The sequence below is a fragment of the Pinus tabuliformis genome, chromosome 9 (assembly GCF_031772625.1).
Source record: "Pinus tabuliformis cultivar Carrire ecotype Pingquan chromosome 9, CPIR1, whole genome shotgun sequence".
NCBI classification, from domain to species: Eukaryota; Viridiplantae; Streptophyta; class Pinopsida; order Pinales; family Pinaceae; genus Pinus; species Pinus tabuliformis.
The window spans coordinates 1061213125-1061228883 of NC_142307.1; positions in this window are offsets into that span (position 1 = coordinate 1061213125).

The following is a 15759-nucleotide window of genomic DNA, read 5'->3' on the forward strand; positions in this document are numbered from 1 at the left end:
GGCAGCCAGCATATCAAGATGTAAATTATTTTGCTGTACATATTAATATATAAGTAGCTAGTTTTACCGATAAAAAAAACAATTGAAAATGCTTTAAAACCGTTTTAAAATGTTTTAAAAACAATTTAAAAAGCTTTAAAGTACTTTAAAATATTTTAAAAATAATTTTAAACACTTTAAAAACAACTTAAAATGCTTTAAAAACAATTTAAAATTTTTTTGAAACAATTTGGAATGTTTTAAAAAGAATTTAAATTAGTTCAAAATAATTTAAAAACAATTTAAAGCACTTTAAAATGTTTTAACAACAATTTTGAATTATATTAAAACGCTTTAACAACAATTTAAAAAGCTTTAAAATACTCTAACATGTTTTTAAAATTCTTTCAAAACAATTAAAATTGCTTTAAAAATAGCTTACAATGCTTTAAAAACAATTTAAATTACTTTAAAAATAATTTAAATTGATTTAAGACCAATTTTAAATTATTTTAAAATGTTTCAAAAGCATTTTAAAATGTTTTAAAAATAAGTTTAAGTGCTTTAACAACAATTGAAAATGCTTTAAACCCGTTTTAAAATGTTTTATGAACAATTTAAAAAGCTTTAAAGTACTTTAAAATGTTTTAAAAACAATCTTAAACGCTCTAAAAACAATTTAAAATGCTTTAAAAACAATTTGAAATATTTTTGTAACGATTTAGAACGTTTTAAAAACAATTTAAAATAGTTCAAAATAATTTAAAAACACTTTAAAATGTTTTAAAAACAATTTTAAATTTTTTTAAAATGCTTTAACAACCATTAAAAAGCTTTAAAATGCTTTCAAAACAATTTAGAATGCTTTAAAAACCGTTTACAATGCTTTAAAAACTATTTAAAATACTTCAAAAATAACTTAAATTGCTTTAAGAACAATTTTAAATGATTTTAAAATGCTTTAAAAATAGATTACAATGCTTTGGAAACAATATAAAGTACTTAAAAAATAATTGAAATTGATTTAAGAACAACTTTAAATGATATTGAAATGTTTCAAAAACATTTTAAAACACTTTATAATGTTTTAAAAATAATTTTAAATTCTTTTAAAATGGTTTAACAACAATTTAAAAAGCTTTAAAGTACTTTAAAATGTTTCTAAAATGCTTTCAAAACAGTTTAAAATGATTTAAAAGCCATTTACAATGCTTTAAAAACTTTTTAAAATACATCAAAAATAATTTAAAATGCTTTAAGAACAATTTTAAATGATTTTAAAAAGTTTCAAAAATAAGTTTAAGTGGTTTAACAAGAATTGAAAATGCTTTAAACCCGTTTTAAAATGTTTTAAAAAACAATTTAAAAAGCATTAAAGTACGTTAAAATGTGTTTAAAACAATTTTAAACGCTTTAAAAACAATTTAAAATGCTTCAAAAGCAATTTAAAATGTTTTTTAAACGATTTAGAACATTTTAAAAACAATTTTAAATAGTTCAAAATAATTTAAAAACACTTTAAAATGTTTTAAAAACAATTTTAAATCCTTTCTAAATGCTTTAACAACAATTTAAAAAGCTTTAAAGTACTTTAAAATGTTTTTAAAATTTTTTCAAAACAATTTAAAATGCTTTAAAAATAGTTTACGATGCTTTAAAAACTATTTAAAATAGTTCAAAAATAATTTAAAATGCTTTAAGAACAATTTTAAATGATTTTGAAATGCTTTAAAAATAGTTTACAATGCTTTAAAAACAATTTAAAATACTTTAAAAATAATTTAAATTGATTTAATAACAATTTTAAATGATTTTAAAATGTTTCAAAAATATTTTAAAATATTTTTAAAATAAATTTAAGTGCTTTAACAACAATTGAAAATGCTTTAAAAGCATTTTAAAATGATTTAAAAACAATTTAAAACACTGTAAAATGTTTTAAAAACAATTATAAATTCTTTTAAAATGTTTTAACAACAATTTAAGAAGCTTTAAAGTACTCTAAAATGTTCTTAAAATGATTTCAAAACAATTTAAAATGATTTTAAAATGCTTTAAAAATAGTTTACAATGCTTTAAAAACAATTTAAAATACTTCAAAAATAATTTAAATTGATTTAAGAACAATTTTAAATCATTTTAAATTGTTTTAAAAATAAGTGCAAGTGCTTTAACAACAATTGAAAATGCTTTAAACCCGTTTTAAAATCTTTTATAAGCAATTTAAAAGGCTTTAAAGCACTTTAAAAAATTTTAAAAACAATTTTAAATGCTTTAAAAACAATTTAAAATACTTTAAAAGCAATTTAAAATGTTTTTGAAACAATTTAGAAAGTTTTAAAAACAATTTAAAATACTTTAAAAATAGTTTAAATTAATTTAATAACAATTTTAATTGATTTTAAAATGTTTTTAAAATAGATTACAATGCTTTAGAAATAATATAAAGTACTTGAAAAATAATTTAAACTGATGTAAGAAAAACTTTAAATGATTTTAAAATGTTTCAAAAACATTTTAAAACACTTTATAATGTTTTAAAAATAATTTTAAATTCTTTTAAAATGATTCAACAACAATTTAAAAAGCTTTAAAGTACTTTAAAATGTTTTTAAAATGCTTTCAAAACAGTTTAAAATGATTTAAAAACCATTTACAATGCTTTAAAAATTGTTTAAAATACATCAAAAATAATTTAAATTGCTTTAGGAACAATTTTAAATGATTTTAAAATTCTTTAAAAATAGTTTTCAATCCTTTAGAAACAATATAAAATACTTTAAAAATAATTTAAATTGATTTAAGAACAATTTTAAATGATTTTAAAATGTTCGAAAAATAAGTTTAAGTGCTTTAACAAGAATTGAAAATGCTTTAAAACTGTTTTAAAAACAACTTAAAAAGCATTAAAGTACTTTAAAATGTTTGAAAAACAATTTTAAATGATTTTAAAATGCTTTAAAAATAGATTACAATGCTTTAGAAACAATATAAAGTAATTGAAAAATAATTTAAATTGATTTAAGAACAGTTTTAAATGATTTTAAAATGTTTCAAAAACATTTTAAAACACTTAATAATGTTTTAAAAATAATTTTAAATTATTTTAAAATGATTTAATAACAATTTAAAAACCTTTAAAGTACTTTAAAATGTTTTTCAAAAAAGTTTAAAATGGTTTAAAAATCGTTTACAATGCTTTAAAAACTGTTTAAAATACATCAAAAATAATTTAAATTGCTTTAAGAACAATTTTAAATGATTTTAAAATGCTTTAAAAATAGTTTACAATGCTTTAGAAACAATATAAAATACTTTAAAAATAATTTAAATTGATTTAAGAACAATTTTAAATGATTTTAAAATGTTTCAAAAATAAGTTTAAGTGCTTTAACAAGAATTGAAAATGCTTTAAAACCGTTTTAAAATGTTTTAAAAACAATTTAAAAAGTATTAAAGTACTTTAAAATGTTTTTAAAACAATTTTAAACGCTTTAAAAACAATTTAAAAAGCTTCAAAAGCAATTTAAAATGTTTTTGAAACAATTTAGAGCATTTTAAAAACAATTTTAAATAGTTCAAAATAACTTAAAAACACTTTAAAATGTTTTAAAAACAATTTTGAATTCTTTCAAAATGCTTTAACAACAATTTAAAAAGCTTTAAATTACTTTAAAATGTTTTTAAAATTCTTTCTAAACAATTTAAAATGCTTTAAAAACAGTTTACGACGCTTTAAAAACTATTTAAAATAGTTCAAAAATAATTTAAATTGCTTTAAGAAAAATTTTAAATGATTTTGAAATGCTTTAAAAATAGTTTACAATGCTTTAAAAACAATTTAAAATACTTTAAAAATAATTTAAAATGATTTAATAACAATTTTAAATGATTTTAAAATGTTTTAGAATTTTGGTTTGCAGATTACTGTGGTGTGGTTTTTGAATGGAGTTCGGATTTTCCACAGTGTTCATGTTTTAGAATGTTTCAAAAACATTTTAAAATGTTTTTAAAATAAGTTTAAGTGCTTTAAAAACAATTGAAAATGCTTTAAAGCCATTTTAAAATGATTTAAAAACAATTTAAAACACTGTAAAATGTTTAAAAAAAAATTATAAATTCTTTTAAAATGTTTTAACAGCAATTTAAGAAGCTTTAAAGTACTCTAAAATGTTTTTAAAATGCTTTCAAAACAATTTAAAATGATTTTAAAATGCTTTAAAAATAGTTTACAATGCTTTAAAAACAATTTAAAATACTTCAAAAATAATTTAAATTGATTTAAGAACAATTTTAAATCATTTTAAAATGTTTTAAAAATAAGTGCAAGTGCTTTAACAAAAATTGAAAATGCTTTAAACCCGTTTTAAAATGTTTTATAAGCAATTTAAAAAGCTTTAAATCACTTTAAAATGTTTTAAAAACAATTTTAAACGATTTAAAACAATTTAAAATTATTTAAAAACAATTTAAAATGCTTTTGAAACAATTTAGAAAGTTTTAAAAACAATTTAAAATAGTTCAAAATAATTTAAAAACACTTTAAAATGTTTTAAAAACAATTTTAAATTCTTTTAAAACGCTTTAACAACAATTAAAAAGCTTTAAAGTGCTTTTAAAATGCTTTCAAAACAATTTAAAATGCTTTAAAAACCATTTACAATGCTTTAAAAACTATTGAAAATACTTCAAAAATAATTTAAATTGCTTTAAGAACAATTTTAAATGATTTTGAAATGCTTTAAAAATAGTTTACAATGCTTTAAAAACAATTTAAAATACTTTAAAAATAGTTTAAATTGATTTAATAACAATTTTAAATGATTTGAAAATGCTTTGAAACCGTTTTAAAATGTTTTAAAAACAATTTAAAAAGCTTTAAAGTACTTTAAAATGTATAAAAAAAATAAATTAAACACTTTAAAAACAACTTAAAATGCTTTTAAAACAATTTAAAATGTTTTTATACAATTTAGAACATTTTTAAAACAATTTAAAATAGTTCAAAATAATTTAAACAATTTAAAACACTTTAAAATGCTTTCAAAATAGTTTAAAATGCTTTAAAAACCGTTTACAATGCTTTAAAAATTGTTTAAAATACATCAAAAATAATTTAAATTGCTTTAAGAACAATTTTAAATGATTTTAAAATGCTTTATAAATAGTTTACAGTGCTTTAGAAACAATAAAAAGTACTTTAAAAATAATTTAAATTGATTTAAGAACAATTTTAAATGATTTTAAAATGTTTCAAAAATAAGTTTAAGTGCTTTAACAACAATTGAAAATGCTTTAAAATCATTTTAAAATGTTTTAAAAACAATTTAAAAAGCTTTAAATTACTTTAAAATGTCTTTAAAACAATTTTAAACGCTTTAAAAACAATTTAAAATGCTTCAAAAGCAATTTAAAATGTTTTTGAAACAATTAGAACATTTTAAAAACAATTTTAAATAGTTCAAAATAATTTTAAAACACTTTAGAATGTTTTAAAAACAATTTTAAATTCTTTCAAAATGCTTTAACAGCAATTTAAAAAACTTTAAAGTACTTTAAAATGTTTCTAAAATTGCTTCAAAACAATTTAAAATGCTTTAAAAATAGTTTATGACGCTTTAAAAATTATTTAAAATAGTTCAAAAATAATTTAAATTGCTTTAAGAACAATTTTAAATGATTTTGAAATGCTTTTAAAGCAATTTAAAATGCTTTCAAAACAATTTAAAATGCTTTGAAAACCATTTACAATGCTTTAAAAACGATCTAAAATACTTCAAAAATAATTTCAATTGCTTTAAAACAATTTTAAATGATTTTAAAATGATTTAAAAATAGTTTCTTTAGAAACAATATAAAATAATTGAAAAATAATTTAAATTGATTTAAGAACAATTTCAAATGATTTTAAAATGTTTCAAAAACATTTAAAAATGTTTTAAAAATACGTAAGTGCTTTAACAACAGTTGAAAACGCTTGAAAACCGTTTTAAAATATTTTAAAAACAATTTAAAAAGCTTTAAATTACTTTAAAATGTTTTTATAATGCTTTCCAAACAATTTGAAATGCTTTAAAAATGATTTAAACGCTTTAGAAACAATTTAAAATGCTTTAGAAACAATTTAAAACGTTTTTGAAACAATTTAGAAAGTTTTTAAAACACTTTAAAATAGTTCAGAATATTTTAAAAATAATTTAAAACACTTTATAATGTTTTAAAAACAATTTTAAATTCTTTTAAAATTCTCTAACGACGATTTACAAATATTTAGAGTACTTTAAAATCTTTTTAAAATGCTTTCAAAAAAATTTAAAACTCTTTCAAAACAATTTAAAATGATGTTAAAATTCTTTAAAAATATTTTGCAATGCTTTGAAAACAGTTTAAAATACTTTAAAAATAATTTAAATTAATTTAAGAACAATTTCAAATGATTTTAAAACGTTTTAAAATATTTCGAAAACATTTTAAAATGTTTTAAAAATAAGACTAAGTGCTTTAACAACAATTGAAAATGCTTTAACCCCATTTTAAAATGTTTTATAAACAATTTAAAAACCTTTAAAGTACTTTAAAATGTTTTAAAATCAATTTTGAACGCTTTAAAAACAATTTAAAATGCTTTAAAAACAATTTAAAATGTTTTTGAAACAATTTAGAAGGTTTTAAAAACACTTTAAAATAGTTCAAACTAATTTAAAAACAATTTAAAACACTCTAAAATGTCTTAAAAACAATTTTAAATTCTACTAAAACGCTTTAACAACAATTTAAAAAGCTTTAAAGTACTCTAAAATGTTTTTAAAATTCTTTCAAAACAATTTAAAATTCTTTAAAAGTAGTTTACAATGCTTCAAAAACAATTTAAAATACTTTAAAAATAATTTAAATTTATTTAAGAACAATTTTAAATTATTTTAAAATGTTTTAAAAATAAGTTTAAGTGATTTAACAACAATTGAAAATGCTTTATAAACAATTTAAAATGCTTTAAAGTACTTTAAAATGTTTTAAAAACAATTTCAAACGCTTTAAAAACAATTTAAAATGCTTTAAAAACAATTTAAAATGTTTTTGAAACAATTTAGAACGTTTGAAAAACAATTTAAAATAGTTCAAAATAATTTAAAAACACTTTAAAATGTTTTAAAAACAATTTTAAATTCTTTTAAAATGCTTTAACAACAATTAAAAAGCTTTAAAGTGCTTTAAAATGCTTTTAAAATGCTTTCAAAACAATTTAAAATGCTTTAAAAACCGTTTACAATGCTTTAAAAACTATTTAAAATAATTCAAAAATAATTTAAATTTCTTTAAGAACAATTTTAAATGATTTTAAAATGTTTTAAAAATAGTTTACAATGCTTTAAAAACAATTTAAAATACTCTAAAAATAATTTTAATTGATTTAAAAACAATTTTAAATGATTTGAAAATGTTTCAAAAACATTTTAAAATGTTTTAAGAACAAGTTTAAGTGGTTTAACAACAATTGAAAATGTTTTAAAACTGTTTTAAAATGTTTTAAAAACAATTTTAAAAGCTTTAAAGTACTTTAAAATGTTTAAAAACAAAATAAATTAAACACTTTAAGAACAACTTAAAATGCTTTAAAAACAATTTAAAATGTTTTTGAAACAATTTAGAACGTTTTAAGAACAATTTAAAATAGTTCAAAATGATTTATAAACAATTTAAAACACTTTAGAATGTTTTAAAAACAATTTTAAATTCCTTTAAAATGCTTTTACAACCATTTAAAAAGCTTTAAAGTACTTTAAAATGTTCTTAAAATGATTTCAAAATAGTTTAAAATGCTTTAAAAACCAATTACAATGCTTTAAAAACTATTTAAAATACATCAAAAATAATTTAAATTGCTTTTAAGAACAATTTTAAATGATTTTAAAATGCTTTAAAAATAGTTTACAATGCTTTAGAATGTTTTAAAAATAAGTTTAAGTGCTTTAACAACAATTGAAATTGCTTTCCCGGATGCAGGTGTTTATGACGCGTGAGGGGCATGTGGATTGTCACATGGGCAGCTGTCAGCCCGGACGAGCCACGACATACCAGTACGCAGGCTGAATAAATCTGTCGGAAGGTGAAGCAATCGGGTGGATAAGTCAGGTTCAGACGCCATTTTTCGCGGAGGATGATGTCGTTGGAATGTCAAGTCTTGTGCAGGCGCCATTCAATGCGTAGCAGCAGTCGAGGAGAATGGATCTCGTTAAGTTTGAACCCCAAGCCGCTTTTCCACATTCTTTCAAGCAGATCGAGCAGGTGCTGGCAGAGACAGAACATTCTCTGACCCAGTGCAAGGTTTCTCAGGGGAATTCTGCTTTGGGAGGCAATTGTTGGATGCGAAGAGAGAGGCTCAGGATGAGCAGTCGCAGAGGTGGTTCTAGGGGCTATTCTGCCACTCAGAGGCCTGACATTTCGCCTTCCTCTTCAGTGGAAATTACCTTAGAGCAGAACAGACTTCCGAGCAGGCTTGCCGGACGCAGCAATGTAAGAGGCAGAGGTGAAACTCAGGATTGCGGTCATGTGGAGCACCCGACTGTTCGTTATCGGATCCCCTGTACGCTGGCGAACAACACCCTCATCGTTTCGGTCACCGTGGAGCATTGCAGCAATCTAAGGGGGCGTCTGGAAGACCTGACGGTGCCAAGGGTCGACATGCAAGTTCCCAGAGTCGACTTGAGGCGACCAATTCAGGAGGATGATGCTGGCCCTAGTGAGCCGGTTCAGAGGATGTTGCGCTCGGACACGGAGGATTCAAAGAAGCTTAAAGGTCCAGCAATGGACGAGCCTCACACAACTGATGAAGATTAACTCAGCAGCTGCTCTGTTTTCGCGGCCAGGAACGCACCTCTCTGTCTATCTCTTTCTGCTCACTTTGTATGTCTGTTACTGGGTTTATGTCCACCGTGACGGTCTATATGTCCACAGTGTCAGTTTACGTGTCGGTCTACATGTCCATGTTAGCTTATGCGTCCACCGTGTTAATGTATGTATCCACCGTGTCGACCCATATGTCCACCATGTCACTTTAAATGTCGGTTATGTCGGAAGGAAGAAAAACTGGTCTCTTTTTGCGCCAGTTTTGCTCTGAATGGTCATTCATGGGGAAAAACTCTCTGGAGAAGCAGGGCCACAGCCCAGATGTAAATTTTTGCTGTAATTTTGGCATTTTTGTAATATAAATAGCTCAGTTTTATCGAGAAAAAAAAAAACAATTGAAAATGCTTTAAAACCATTTTAAAATGTTTTAAAAACAACTTAAAGAGCTTTAAAGTACTTTAAAATATTTTTAAAATGCTTTCAAAACAATTTAAAATGTTTTCAAAATGATTTAAACGCTTTAAAAACAATTTAAAATGCTTTAAAAACAAGTTAAAATGTTTTTGAAACAATTTAGAAAGTATAAAAAAACTTTAAAATAGTTCAAAATAATTTAAAAAAAAATTAAAACACTTTAAAATGTTTTAAAAATAATTTTAAATTCTTTTAAAATGCTTTAACAAAAATTTAAAAATCTTTAAAGTACTTTAAAATGTTTTTTTTGCGAAGTAAGGTTAATCTATTAAGAGGAAAAAAGATATTTACAGAGAGAAACTGGATGTAAAAGAAAACAGCCTATCTCAGCTTGCTTAAGAACTAGTTCTAAGACTGCTCCAACAGAGGGGAAACCAGTCTGATAGTACAGGAATTACAAAAAGAAGAAGGACATCATTGAACACTTTCCTCAGTTTTCTGAAGAGAGCTAAGAAAACAACATAAAACCAACAATTCATCCTCCTGGATATACCTACGTGGAAAAAAAAAGAGGTGGAACCAAACGTTAGATGAAGTGGCAGGTTCCTCCACCAACGGGCAGCCCCAATCTTCACGGTTATCTGGCTGAGATTGCTCGCCTTCTCCTCTTCCTTCAGCCTGCTACGTGTTCTCCTCATTCATCTTGCCCACTTCCATGGCTGGCTTGACATGCTGAGGCAGTGATAACTGGCTGGTTGAGAGTGCTGTGGAAGTGGAAGAGCATGGTATGGGGAGAGGGGTGCTGGGGTAGAGGAAATGGAGCTGAGCGAAGGCCTGCTCTACCTTGTCTGCTTCTAGTGTTGGGATAGCGAGGATTTTCCGCAGAGGAAGAGGGAGAGCCCGAGGTGCTGCGCCTCTGGACTTGCTGTTGAGAGCTGCCACCTCTCGAATCGCCCCTTCTGCTAATTAACCGCTGTCTCACCATGATGGGAAATGGAGCAGAGAGAGTGCATAGGTATTCCGAGAGAGGAGAGAAGAGCAAATTTGGAGCTGGCGGAGGGTGCGTCTCAGAAGGCGAGCATGACCTAACAGCATAGCAGAACCCACCTTCGCCCGACCAACAATGCATATGAAACTTCGAACCGAGACCATGGCGATACATGAGATTGATTGCCGCGAGCTCTCCTCGACATTTCCCCACCATAACTTCTGCAATTAATGGAGCCGAAGCCCATCTATACCTGAAGCATGTGGAGGTGATGGTCTGGTACAGGTTTCGGCTATGCATGTTGCCATCCCAATGCTTGAGACCATGTGAACGCACCCTCCTCTGTATGAATCTCGTCCCATCCTTATCCAGGTGGTGCTGGGTTGGCAGGTGTCGTCCTGCTCTGCCGCACCCCTGTCCCATCTCCTTAAATACCACCTCAAGCACCCGCATCCGAGCAAGTACTTTAAAATGTTTTCAAAATGCTTTCAAAATAATTTAAAACGCTTTCAAAACAGTTTAAAATGATTTTAAAATTCTTTAAAAATATTTTGCAATACTTTAAAAACAATTTAAAATGATTTAAAAATAATTTAAATTGATTTAAGAGCAATTTTAAATGATTTTAAAATGTTTTAAAATATTTCAAAAACAGTTTAAAATGTTTTAAAAATAAGATTAAGTTCTTTAACAACAATTGAAAATTCTTTAAACCCGTTTTAAAATGTTTTATAAACAATTTAAAAAGCTTTCAAGTACTTTAAAATGTTTAAAAAAAAAATTTAATCACTTAAAAAACAATTCAAATTGTTTTAAAAACAATTTAAAATGTTTTTGAAACAATTTAGAATGTTTTAGAAACACTTTAAATAATTCAAAATAATTTAAAAACAATTTAAAACACTCTAAAATGTTTTAAAAACAATTTTAAATTATTTTAAAATGCATTAACAACAATTTAATTAGCTTTAAAGTACTTTAAAAATGATTTAAAAATAGTTTACAATGCTTTAAAAACAACTTAAAATACTTTAAAAATAATTTAAATTGATTTAAAAACAATTTTAAATGATTTTAAAATGTTTCAAAAACATTTTAAAATGTTTTAAAAATAAGTTTGAGTTGTTTAACAACAATTTAAAATGCTTTAAAACCGTTTTAAAATGTTTTAAAAACAATTTAAAAAGATTTAAAGTACTTTAAAATGTTTTAAAAACAATTTTAAACACTTTAAAAACAACTTAAAATGCTTTAAAAACAATTTAAAATGTTTTTGAAACAATTTGGAACATTTTAAAAACAATTTAAATTAGTTCAAAATAATTTAAAAACAATTTAAAACACTCTAAAATGTTTTAAAAACAATTTTAAATTCTATTAAAACACTTTAACAACAATTTAAAAAGCCTTAAAGTACTCAAAAATGTTTTTAAAATTATTTCAAACAATTTAAAATGCTTTAAAAATAGTTTACAATGCTTTAAAAACAATTTAAAATACTTTAAAAATACTTTAAGTTGATTTAAGAACAATTTTAAATTATTTTAAAATGTTTTAAAATGTTTCAAAAACATTTTAAAATGTTTTAAAAATAAGTTTAAGTGCTTTAAAAACAATTGAAAATGCTTTAAACCCGTTTTAAAATGTTTTATAAACAATTTAAAAAGCTTTAAAGTACTTTAAAATGTTTTAAAAACAATTTTAAATGCTTTAAAAACAATTTAAAATCCTTTAAAAACAATTTAAAATGTTTTTGAAACAATTTAAAATGTTTTAAAAACAATTTTAAATTCTACTAAAACGCTTTAACAACAATTTAAAAATCTTTAAAGTACTCTAAAATGTTTTTAAAATTCTTTAAAAACAATTTAAAATGCTCTAAAAATAGTTTACAATGCTCTAAAAACAATTGAAAATGTTTTAAACCCATTTTAAAATGTTTTATAAACAATTTAAAAAGCTTTAAAGTACTTTAAAATGTTTTAAAAACAATTTTAAACGCTTTAAAACAATGTAAAATGATTTAAAAACAATTTAAAATGTTTTTGAAACAATTTAGAACGTTTTAAAAACAATTTAAAATAGTTCAAAATAATTTAAAAACACTTTAAAATGTGTTAAAAACAATTTTAATTTTTTCTAAAATGCTTTAACAAAAATTAAAAAGCTTTAAAGTGTTTTAAAATGCTTTCAAAACAATTTAAAATGCTTTAAAAACCATTTACAATGCTTTAAAAACTATTTAAAATACTTCAAAAATAATTTTAATTGCTTTAAGAACAATTTTAAATGATTTTAAAATGCTTTAAAAATAGTTTACAATGCTTTAAAAATATTTAAAATACTTTAAAAATAATTTAAATTGATTTAAAAACAATTTTAAATGATTTTAAAATGTTTTAAGAATAAGTTTAAGTGGTTTAACAACAATTGAAAATGCTTTAAAACCGTTTCAAAATGTTTTAAAAACAATTTAAAAAGCTTTAAAGTACTTTAGAATGTTTAAAAAAAAAATTAAGCACTTTAAAAACAACTTAAAATGCTTTAAAAGCAATTTAAAATGTTTTTGAAACAATTTAGAACGTTTTAAAAACAATTTAAAATAGTTCAAAACAATTTATAAACAATTTAAAACACTTTAGAATGTTTTAAAAACAATTTTAAATTCTTTTAAAACGCTTTAACAACAATTTAAAAAGCCTTAAAGTACTTTAAAATGTTTTTAAAATGCTTTCAAAACAGTTTAAAATGCTTTAAAAACCGTTTACAATGTTTTAAAAACTGTTTAAAATACATCAAAAATAATTTAAATTGCTTTAAGTACAATTTTAAATGATTTTAAAATGCTTTAAAATAGTTTACAATGCTTTAGAAACAATATAAAATATTTTAAAAATAGTTTAAATTGATTTAAGAACAATTTTAAATGATTTTAAAATGTTTCAAAAATACGTTTAAGTGATTTAACAACCATTGAAAATACTTTAAAACCATTTTAAAATGTTTTAAAAACAATTTAAAAAGCTTTAAAGTGAAAATACTTTAAAACCGTTTTAAAATGTTTTAAAAACAATTTAAAAAGCTTTAAAGTACTTTAAAATGTTTTTAAAACAATTTTAACGCTTTAGAAACAATAAAAATGCTTCAAAAGCAATTTAAAATGTTTTTGAAACGATTTAGAACATTTTAAGAACAATTTTAAATAGTTCAAAATAATTTAAAAACACTTTAAAATGTTTTAAAAACAATTTTAAATTCTTTTAAAATGCTTTAACAACAATTAAAAAGCTTTAAAGTGCTTTAAAATGCTTTCAAAACAATTTAAAATGCTTTAAAAACCATTTACAATGCTTTAAAAATATTTAAAATACATCAAAAATAATTTAAATTGCTTTAAGAACAATTTTAAATGATTTTAAAATGCTTTAAAATAGTTTACAATGCTTTAGAAACAATATAAAATACTTTAAAAATAATTTAAATTGATTTAAGAACAATTTTAAATGATTTTAAAATGTTTCAAAAATAAGTTTAAGTGCTTTAACAACAATTGAAAATACATTAAAACCGTTTTAAAATGTTTTAAAAACAATTTAAAAAACTTTAAATTACTTTAAAATGTTTTTAAAACGATTTAAAACGCTTTAAAAACAATAAAAAATGCTTCAAAAGAAATTTGAAATGTTTTTGAAACAATTTAGAACATTTTAAAAACAATTTTAAATAGTTCAAAATAATTTAAAAACACTTTAAAATGTTTTAAAAACAATTTTAAATTCTTTCAAAATGCTTTAACAACAATTTAAAAAGATTTAAAGTACTTTAAAATGTTTTTAAAATTATTTCAGAACAATTCAAAATGCTTTAAAAACAGTTTACGACGCTTTAAAAACTATTTAAAATAATTCAAAAATAATATAAATTCCTTTAAGAATAATTTTAAATGATTTTTAAATGCTTTAAAAATAGTTTACAATGCTTTAAAAACAATTAAAATACTTTAAAAATAATTTAAATTGATTTAAGAACAATTTTAAATCATTTTAAAATGTTTTAAAATGTTTCAAAAATATTTTAAAATGTTTTAAAAATAAGTGTAAGTGCTTTAACAACAATGCTTTAAAACCATTTTAAAATGTTTTATAAACAAACTAAAAAGCTTTAAAGTACTTTAAAATGTTTTAAAAACAATTTTAAACGCTTTAAAAACAATTTAAAATGCTTTAAAAACAATTTGAAATGTTTTTGAAGCAATTTAGAACGTTTTAAAAACAATTTAAAATAGTTCAATATAACTTAAAAACACTTTAAAATGTTTTAAAAACAATTTTAAATTCTTTTAAAATGCTTTAACAACAATTTAAAAGGCATTAAAGTACTTTAAAATGTTTTTAAAATGCTTTCAAAACAATTTAAAATGCTTTAAAAACCATTTACAATGCTTTAAAAACTATTTAAAATACTTCAAAAATAATTTAATTTGCTTTAAGTACAATTTTAAATGATTTTAAAATGCTTTAAAAATAGTTTACAATGCTTTAGAAACAATATAAAATACTTTAAAAATAATTTAAATTGATTTAAGAACAATTTTAAATGATTTTAAAATGTTTCAAAAATATTTTAAAATCTTTTAAAAATAAGTTGAAGTGCTTTAACAACAATTGAAAATGCTTTAAAACCATTTTAAAATGTTTAAAAAGAAATTTAAAGAGCTTTAAAGTACTTTAAAATGTTTTTAATATGCTTTCAAAACAATTTAAAATGCTTTCAAAACGATTTAACCGCTTTAAAAACAAATTTAAAATGATTTAAAAACAATTTAAAATGTTTTTGAAACAATTTAGAAAGTTTTAAAAACACTTTAAAATAGTTCAAAAAATTTAAAAGCAATTTAAAACACTTTAAATTGTTTTAAAAACAATTCTAAATTCTTTTAAACTGCTTTAACAACAATTTAAAAATCTTTAAAGTACTTTAAAATGTTTTTAAAATGCCTTGAAAACAATTTAAAACGCTTTCAAAACAATTTAAAAAGATTTTAAAATTCTTTAAAAATAGTTTGGAATGATTTAAAAACAATTTAAAATACTTTTAAAATAATTTAAATTGATTTAAGAACAATTTTAAATGATTTTATAATGTTTTAAAATATTTCAAAAAAAAATTAAAATGTTTTAAAAATAAGATTGAGTGCTTTAACAACAATTGAAAATGCTTTAAACCCGTTTTAAAATGTTTTATAACCAATTTAAACAGATTTAAAGTACTTTAAAATGTTTTAAAAACAATTTTAAACACTTTAAAAACAATTTAAAATGCTTTAAAAACAATTTAAAATGTTTTTGAAACAATTTAGAATGTTTTAAAAACACTTTAAAATAGTTCAAAATAATTTTAAAACGATCTAAAACGCTCTAAAATGTTTTAAAAACAATTTTAAATTCTTTTAAAATGTATTAACAACAATTTAAAAAGCTTTAAAATGCTTTCAAAACAATTTAAAATGCTTTAAAATCCGTTTACAATGC